At 39.7% G+C, this 9,657-nt stretch overlaps 1 pseudogene; it reads right to left on the minus strand.

The window, feature by feature from the left end:
• Positions 1–291: 291 nt before the first annotated feature.
• Positions 292–2,387, minus strand: LOC107951557 (anthocyanidin 3-O-glucosyltransferase 2-like; annotated as a pseudogene).
• Positions 2,388–9,657: the final 7,270 nt, after the last annotated feature.

The following is a 9,657-nucleotide window of genomic DNA, read 5'->3' on the forward strand; positions in this document are numbered from 1 at the left end:
TATCAATAGCGAGGAATAAACTTCATTAATAATATAAAGGTTTCAATCTTAACAACAATGAAATATTATAGGACATTGACAATTGACTTTATTACAATGTAAATACGACATATTTGAGATAATTGTAAATATTTATCACAATAAGAGAACTAGCCTCAAATTGTCTAAAGCAGTAAGGAAAATCAACAAAAAAATCGAGAAGCCCTAAATTGGAGAGGACAACGACAATTTCGTCTCTAAAAACACTTGCAAAAGCAAGAGTATATGCATGGGCAAAACTAAAAACTTATAAGACAAAAATTTCAAAAAGAAATACTTATTAAATAATGAGAAAAATAAAAATAAAACACATAAATTTAAACACATAAAAATAAAACAAATACAGATTAAAAAGCCTACAAAAAGTCACAATTTGCTAAACCACCTTGCAAGAGTCTCGAAATTGTTGATGATTAGTAGATGTTTAGCAACAGGAGACACTATCATTCATCTATCATAACTTAACGAAAACAACAAAAGAAAATTACTAAAAAACCACGAGAAATGAATAAGAAAAAAACAAGAAGGATTGGTGGGAGTGAAGTAAAAAATGGTGCATCATAGCCAACTCGGAAACCGACGCAACTTTCTTAAGCATATATTATCAATCTATGTGAATGCTACTAATTTTTCTTACGGCATACTGCCCATAACATCATTGATGAAATCTCGGATCGTAGAGTGCGAAGATCCTCCGTCCATCAAGGCTCTCCTACTCTTTTCATTCATCTCTTTCACCCTTTTTCTAGCATCACTACCTTTGTCCATCATGCACCTAATTCCTTTCTCTATCGTTTCGGCCCTCAAAATTTCCACTTCACCGCTACCTATAACTTCTATCCTATAATCCATTTTAATCTCCACCGCTATTCCCAACTCCATCACTAGTTTAAATGCATTCAGCTGTTGCTCCGCGTAAAGCGGCCACGTCGCAATCGGAACTCCGAACCATATACTCTCCAGAATCGAGTTCCACCCACAATGCGATACGAACCCTCCAATCGCCGGGTGGCCTAGAATCGCCACTTGCGGTGCCCAACCAATGATCTTACCAATGCCATGCGTCCGATCTAAAAACCCTTCTGGCAAAATCTCCGACCCGTCATCGTAGTCAGTTTGGCTTGCCATCGGGCCCTTGAATGGGTCTGGGGGTTGGCGTAAAGACCACAAGAACCGGTGCCCACTCTGCTCCAGTGCAGAGGCGATTTCTTTCACTTGATCCTCGTTGAAGTTCCCCCCGCTCCCGAAGCAGAGAAATACCACCGATGAAGGAGGTTGTTCATCCAACCATTTCATGATATCAGAACTTTGATGGACCTCACTTTTACGCTCGAGATCCAATATAGGTCCCACTGGATAAACTACCATTAAAAAGAGAACTGATTGCATGAGATTCTAGCTCCCAAAAAGTGCTTATCATTATCCCCTTGGCTTTTCTCAGCCATCTTACCAAGGTAGTCGCCGTAGAATTAGATTCAGGATTGAGCAAAATAGTGGGGAAGAGTTTAGATGAAACAGGGTTGAGATAGGAGGGTATGGTGAACTCAGTGTCCGAGTCCTTTAACTCAACGATGTTAACATTTTGCTCATCCTGAAGGGCTAGTGCATGAGATTGAAAGCCGAGAAAAGCTGCACTCGATGCGTAGAAAACATAACTAGGAACACCCAACTGGTTTCCCACATCGATGAACGGAGTTAGAAACAAGTCGATAACAAACCCGATGAATCGAGAGCTGGAGTAGTGAAGTATGTTGTTGGTAGCGTCTTTCACTAAGGGTGCATGGGCTTGCAAATTACTGATATGATTGGAGAAAGAGATATCTTTTTGGGTTTCAGGTTGAGGGAGTTGAATGAATTTGATGCGAGTGGCAGTGAGAGAGTGGATGTAGGCAGTGACTTGTGCATCGGGGTTTAACTTCAAGATGAGGACGGTAATGGAGAGTTCGGAATGGAGATCCACCAAAAGCTGAGCCAGTTCGACCATAGATGCGAAATGGCCCATTCGAGGCATTGGGATGAACACTAGCTCCGCCATCACCACCACTGAAACAGAAACGGAAAACAGTGAAGCGATGGAACTCTACAGAAGACAATGAGGTCGGTAGATATCATAGATAAAGCGGAGGCCATCAAGGGAAAGGACATAAATAGGTCATACACGTTATCCGTATTTTTCTTAATAATTTAATATTGCATCAAAATTTTTATTTTAAATTTTAAAATTTCTGTTTTAAAAATAATTAAGTTCAAATAAAAATCCATTAAATTACTGACTTGACGTAGAACATCAAGTGGTCCAAGTTGTAATAAACTTAGAAACATTTCTAGAAGGGTTAGCCTATATTAGATTAAGAAATTTGGGAAGAAAAAAAAATATAATATATACTAGATTTGGGTGATTATGACATTGTAATAGCCAATTTTGGCCTAAAAATCTAAACCAATAAAATAAAAAATAAACTCACCAAATCAATAATAAAAGTCTAAATTTTCAGTCCATTTTTACAAATATCATGGCTAAATTCATTAAATCAAACCCCAAACTCAAATAACAACAAGCCCAAACCAACCCTAGCCCAGTAGCTATCAACATTTTCAGGAAACAAAAAAAACCTTAGCCACCAAGCCTTTAGCCGCCGCATGCTAGGCCAACCATTGGCCACCTTGCGCAGAACCTTCCCCGCACGCCACCACCGGCCTCCCACGCCTCTAACACCTGCAGAGAGAAATTAATACAAAGTAGCAGAAGAAATAATGGCAAAACGACAAAAAGAATGGATGTAAAAGGTTGTAATTTGGCCTTAAAAGCCAGAGGATCCCTTTTGTAGCTTTTTTACACACAATGAGTAATTAAAAACGCAGAACAGAAATTTAAAAAGGTTGATCTTGGTTTTCTTTTCTTTGTTTTCTGTTCGTTTTTAGCTTCTTCTTTTTTTTTACTACAAATCTATTTTAAATAAAGGTGGGCATAAAATAAATAAAGGGAAAGAGAGGAAAAGATCTCACCGGATTCGCTTACGGTCACGTTGTCGAAGACCCCTTCTTCGTCGTCGGGATCGAGTCTAAGAGGGAGGGAGAGACCCCCTTTTCTTTCACATTTTTCGGGCTAGAAATGATTTGTCCTTGATCCAGTCTAAAAAAGGGCTGAAAGAGCTCGATATTGTGCAATTCCGGCCATCGCTCACGGCGGAGACGTGGTCAGACGTTGGCGATGATGGGTATAAAACCCAAGCAAAAAAGAGGAAAATAAGAGAGGGGGCTAATCTCTTTTTTTAAAAAATAGAATGACAGAAATGAGTATTTAAAAAAAATAGCTTTAATAGCCCAGCAAAACGTTACCATTTTGCAACCACCCCTACGCCTCAAAACAGCGTTGTTTAGAGGGGAAAACCGCGTGACCCGACCCGCACCCACGGAGGATCCTCACATTTTGACCTACTGGTCTATTTACGCGTTGGATCCCTCCGCTTTTATAATGCGTTTCAATGTGGTCCCGTGTTACCTTTTTATTTTGATTTTTGCCCCAGAATTTTGCCTCTGTTTCAATTTGGTCCTCCGGCCATTTGAAGAAGCAGACCCTTGAAACGCTGCGCATAAGGGGGTTGGGATTATTTTCCCATTCAATCCCTCAATGTTTTAGCACATTTCAAATCGGTCCGCTGCTTCATTTTTTGTCTGAATTTCCCCTTTAATTTTATTTAGATTTTGATTTAGTCCTTTTTAAATACTTGCATTTATTTTATTTGAATTTGGACCTTAAAATTTCATTTTATTTGCAATCTAACCCTCTTTCATGTAAATTTTGATTCTTTGATCTTTTATTATTACTATTTATTTTAAACTATTTTATTTATCATAAATTTCATATATTAAACTGTTTTAGATTGTTTTAGATGTATTATTCTAAATTATTTCATACACTATATACTTTAAATTGTTTTGTATATATTTCTAAACTTATTTTTATGTACAATACACGGAATACCATTAAAAATTAAAGGCAAACTTTTTCTTGAGAGCACAAAGTGTCGTGTCCTAACTCACGCGATGTGACGTTTTATTACTTCGAGACGAGAGAGTCTTTAACACTTTTTTCTCAGCCTAAGTCAAGCGTTTTTTAAAATCGACGTTAATAAAAAGGATCGTATTTTAAATCCGTTCCCGATTTTCAACTTTTAACAAGACACTAACTAATCAATTCGTTACCAATTTTTGGGCGTGACGAGGGTGCTAATCATTCCTCTCACGTAACCGACTCCCGAACCCGTTCTCTCGAGTTTCGTAGACCAAAAATGTCGTTTTAGTAAACTAAAATGTTTTATTAAAGCAAAGGTGATCCAATCACAACTAATAAAGATCGATGGCAACTCCCGTTTTAATCTTCGCTTTCAAACAAAGTCGATTCCCGTCTTTCAAAAAATGGTTTCGACAGCTTGGCGACTCCACTGAGACTTTGAGAGTTGAGCCATAAGTTAATTAATTTTTGTCCTTTGTCGAAAATTGAAAATTCGTTTTAAATTTATGATCCCGTCATTGCATTTCATCTTTGTGGTTTTTGTCTTTATATATGATTGGCTTTTGGTTTGAGTCTCTTAGTATACTTTTGCGCATCATATTGCATTATTGGTCAATTTTACCCATTTAAGTGGGAGTGAGAAACTATTCCTTCATGAGGTCTTCACCTTCGTATAGGATAGTGGATCACTTTCGGGACACATCCGTACCTGCGTCTTCGTGAGATTTTCATCTCCGTATAGCCGTAGGAAAATGTATTCCCCTGAACTAAACTCGGTCTGTATGAGCCTATAATGGATGAGGATCGAGGAATCTGCCGATTCAGGTACCTTTACTCTAGAACCAAACCACATGTTATGAGCCCTAAGAGTCTACCCTAGGTAGAACCACGCCAAACCCTAGTGGTTACCCGAATAGGTGCTTGATTATTTCCTGTTTGCTTTGAGTTCTAGTCATTGTATATAATACTGAATGGTAGTGTTTTACTGTTATTGCATGGCATCTTATCATAAAAAGGTGTTGATTCACGTTCGGTTACTAGATAGAAAAGCTTGGCATGGAAAACGGGCTTCTTGATAGAGTGGAGGATAATGCGGCCGTCCGAGTATGGTCCGAGAGGACACAGCAAGAGAAAGATGATAGTTTGACCGAGGGATATGAGTCGAAATTGTGGGATTTCACTCGCATCATTGTGACTCAAAATGACCTACAAGAATTAAAGGAGATATGGAATAGTTGGAACAACGAGATCAAGCAACTCTTCTACTATAATTATGACGACTTACCCTATTTGCTCGATGTAAAGGTGGACAAGTACTTGTTTCGAGCCCTCGCGCAGTTTTGGAATCCAGCCTACAGTTGTTTCACCTTCAGAAGAGTCGATTTGGCACCTATTGTGGAAGAGTACATGGCTTTACTTCGTTACCCGAAGATTCAGCCTAACAAGGCCTATTCAAGAGCTGTTAACGTCCCGACCTTCTTGAAGAAGTTGATGAATATCACGGGGATGAGCGAACAGTGGGTTGTAAGCTGAATTAAGCAGAAATGAGACAGTAAATGTATTCCTTGGAAGAATTTGAAGGACTTGATCTTAGCACACCTGGATATGAAGAAGAGGGTTGACGTTTTCGCCTTGAGCATTTATGGTTTGGTTGTCTTTCCCAAGGCACTAGGACATGTAGATGAATCAGTCTTAGACCTATTCGACTGACTTGATAAAGGGGTCGCACCCGTCTTGGCAATCCTAGCAGAAACTTTCAGATCCTTGAATATATGCAGGAGGATAGACGAAGGAAGATTCATAGGATTTACGTAGTTATTGTTGACTTGGTTCCACAGTCACTTTTGAAAAGTAGAAAAGCTCTCCTATCGAGTTTTCTCAGAGAACTATTCCCCATTAAGAGAATTAGTGGCTACACCGAGGAGAGACAAAATCTCAAAAGAGAAATTGATAGCTATTCTCCAGAATTTGCAAGTCGAAGATGTTGAATAGAGGGCTCCATGGATGATCCCCAACACAATCTTATATCGGTGCAGTGATTTTGACTGGGTTCATCTACCTGAAATATGGGGAGCCATTGGATACGCTCCACTACTTATGTTAAGGCAGTATCGATCAAGGCAGTTTATACCGGCGACACAAGGGTTTGCTCAATGTGAATTCTCTTATAAAGATGACAATTATAAGAAAAAGGTTTGTGAGATATCAGATACTTGGAACCAAACTCGAAGAATAAAAGGATTCACCACGGGCCCGATGACGACCCCTGAGTATGAATGGTGGTGGGGTAAGAGAGTCAACGACAATATCCCTAGGTTGAAACAAGGGAACACTCGACCGATAGAAGAGCATTTACGAGTCAACCCGTCTGAGTTAGATATCATCAAGAAAGACGTTGAGAAAAGAAGTTTGGAATTGGGAAGGAAAATAGAGCAGTTAGAAGAGGAGAAGATGAAGTTAGGATTAGACGTTGATATCTACAAGCTAGAGGCTGAGAAATCGAGGAAGGGAAAGAATAAGGCTGAGGAAGATTTAGATAGTCTAAAAATTGATTACAAGAAGCTGCTTATGTCGATAAGAACTGCCGATTTAGGTAAAACATCAGAACAGTGGCGTCAAGAAATTAAAGAAGAAAGGACTAGAGCCGATCATTGGGAGAAGAAGTTTAAAGACGTCCGAGTACAGGATGACACTCTGAAATAGAGTTTTTTGGAAAGCCAAAGCGAAAGAGAGAGGTTACGAGATCGGGTGGCCGACTTGGAAAAATTACTACATCAGCATCGTAGTTGTAACTGGTAATTGAGTTGAAGGCCAGTCTAAGCAAGATCGAGGAGTTGAGAGGGAAAATAAAGGAACTCGAGACTGCATTACGAGATAGCAAAATTTGAGTGGAACTCATTAAGACAAACAATGAACATTGCAAAGAACAGCTTCACCGCTCTCAAGATCAGATTAGAGATAGAGATTATGTCATTGGCAAAGCTGTGGCCTAAGTTAGAGAGGTAGCCGATCATTTGCAAACCTTGGCAGTTCAGGTTGATGTATTAAGCTTAAAATACGAGTCAGAATCAGATCGATGTTGAAATTTAGCTTGGCTTCTTAGGAAGGTTAAGGCTTTAGGCATTAGGGCAAAGTCATATATGTAATTATCCGCTCTATGTAAATAAATTTTTCTTCTAGTAAAGTTGTTCTAATGAAATTGAATCAGAATCATTGACCTCTTTTTGCATTCATTTCATCCATTTGCATTACATTTCATCATATGCATTAAATTTTACAAAAAGACCCTAATTAAACAAAATTATTTCAATTAATCTGGAAACCAACAAGAATCAACCAACCAAATACCGCTACAATACCCGTCGCAAAACCAAAGTAATGGATCGGAGACTAGAAAGATTGGAATAGATGCAAAGGGACATGAAAGAGCAATTACAAACACAGATGCAAGAGTAGTTAGCTAGAATCCAACAGGACGTGAGGGAACAAATGGAAGAATCCCAAAATAATATGATAGGTCAGTTGGCGCAGTTGCTAGCTAGAGAACGTGAAAAAGGGAAGAGCACTGCGTCAACTCAGGGATCGATAATGAAGACCCTATTTATCTCCCGGGTTTTACTCCTGTCAATGACCAGACACATCCAGAGGTGTACCCACGAGTGGTACCCGTCACTATCAGGCCCCAGCAATATCAGGCTGGTGCCTCGGCACCGATGAACTTTCTTATAGGCTCGGGCTCTAATCCTGGGGATAGTCCAACTAATCCAGTTGTCTTTGACCTTGATGACATGGTAGAAATAGAAAAGGCAAGAGTAGATCTGGCAAAACAACTCGACAATTGGTGCAAATGGCTTGAAGAAAAATTCAAAGCAATGGAGACCGCTGACTACCATTGCGGGATTGACGTCATAGATTTAAGCTTGGTCCCAGATTTGATTCTCCCATCAAAATTTAAAAACTCTGGAGTTTGAAAAGTACAACAGGACTAGCTGTCTCGAAGCTCACATCACAATGTTCTATCGAAGGATGGCAGGATATGTTAATAATGATCAATTATTAATTCACTGTTTCCAGGACAGTCTAGTCGGGTCTACGGCCAAATGGTACAACCAGCTAATCCGTGCCCAAATTCATTCATGGAAGGACTTGGCACAAGCTTTCATGAAGCAATATGGCCACGTGATAGACATAGCACGCGACCGAATCACATTACAAAACATGGAGAAGAAACCAAGTGAGAGCTTTAGGTAGTACGCCCAAAGATGGAGAGAGGTGGCAACGCAAGTCCAACCAACTCTTCTAGAGAAAGAAATGACCATGCTTTTTATCAATACTCTAAAGGCTCCATTCATCAACCACATGCTGGGAAGCACTACTAAGAGCTTTTCAGACATAGTGATGTCTGGAGAGATGATACAAAACGCGAAAAGATGTGGGAGGATAGACGCAAGGGAGAGCACCAAGAGATTAGCCCCGAGGAAGAAAGAAAATGGGATAAATAATGCGAGCATTTATAACAAGGGCTATTGAAAGCCAATTACTGTAAGCCAGCCAAGGATGGTGACTGCTAGCCGTCAGGGCCCCCCGAGGCAAGAATCCAATGCAAGGCCAAATACTAAAAGATTCTAGTTTACGCTGATCCCAATGACGTATAGGGAGCTTTACCAGAGTCTATTCGACGCACATGTGGTATCACCATTCTGCTTGAAACCCATGCAACCCCCATTCCCAAAATGGTATGACGCAAACGCCCAATATGAGTACCATGCAGGGATAACGGGGGCACTCAATCGAGAACTGCACTGCGTTTAAGAAATTGATTGAAAGACTCATTAAGATGGGTATCGTAAAGTTCGACAACCCATCAGGACCTAACGTAGCAGGAAATTTGTTATCCGATCATGCTGATAAAGGGATAAATACAATAGTCAAGAGTTTGGGCAAAAGAATCAAAGCTGACATAGCAGAAGTGAAAACCCCACTGAGTTGGGTTTGGAAGCAAATGGTCGATGAAGGCTTAATTACACAAGATTCGGAAGAAAGGCTCGAAGGAGCTGGAAAATACTGTAATTTTCATACTGATGAGGGTCATGACATCCAAGAATACACTGAATTTAGAACCATAGTACAAAACCTGATGGACAATAAAGAGATGAAATTTTACGAGGAAATCAAAAGATCAGAAGAATGAGAGGTTTACGCCTCAGAGGAATAATCAATAGAAAGGGTCCAAAAAGTTAATTACTCTGTGGTGATCATTTCATAACCAAGGAATGATGAAGCAGGAATACAGATAGTGCCAAGAGTCATAATCTAGAAACTTGTATCCTTTCCTTACAAAGATAGCAAAAGGGTTCCTTGGAATTACGACTGTAACGTGACGATCGCGGGAGAGGAAAACCCGGTTAGCACTTTAGAGGAAGGTCAAGATGAGGGTTTCTATACACGTAGTGGAAGGCGTTATACCCCGAACAAAAAAGTAGAACCAGTTAAAGAAAAATATGTGGTTGTTGAACAAAAAAGGGAGAAGACGACCAAACCTGAATCACCTGTCAATGAGTCTGTGACAGAAAATGAAGCTAAAAAATTCTTAAAATTCTTGA

The sequence above is a fragment of the Gossypium hirsutum genome, chromosome A02 (genome assembly GCF_007990345.1).
Source record: "Gossypium hirsutum isolate 1008001.06 chromosome A02, Gossypium_hirsutum_v2.1, whole genome shotgun sequence".
Lineage (NCBI taxonomy): Eukaryota > Viridiplantae > Streptophyta > Magnoliopsida > Malvales > Malvaceae > Gossypium > Gossypium hirsutum.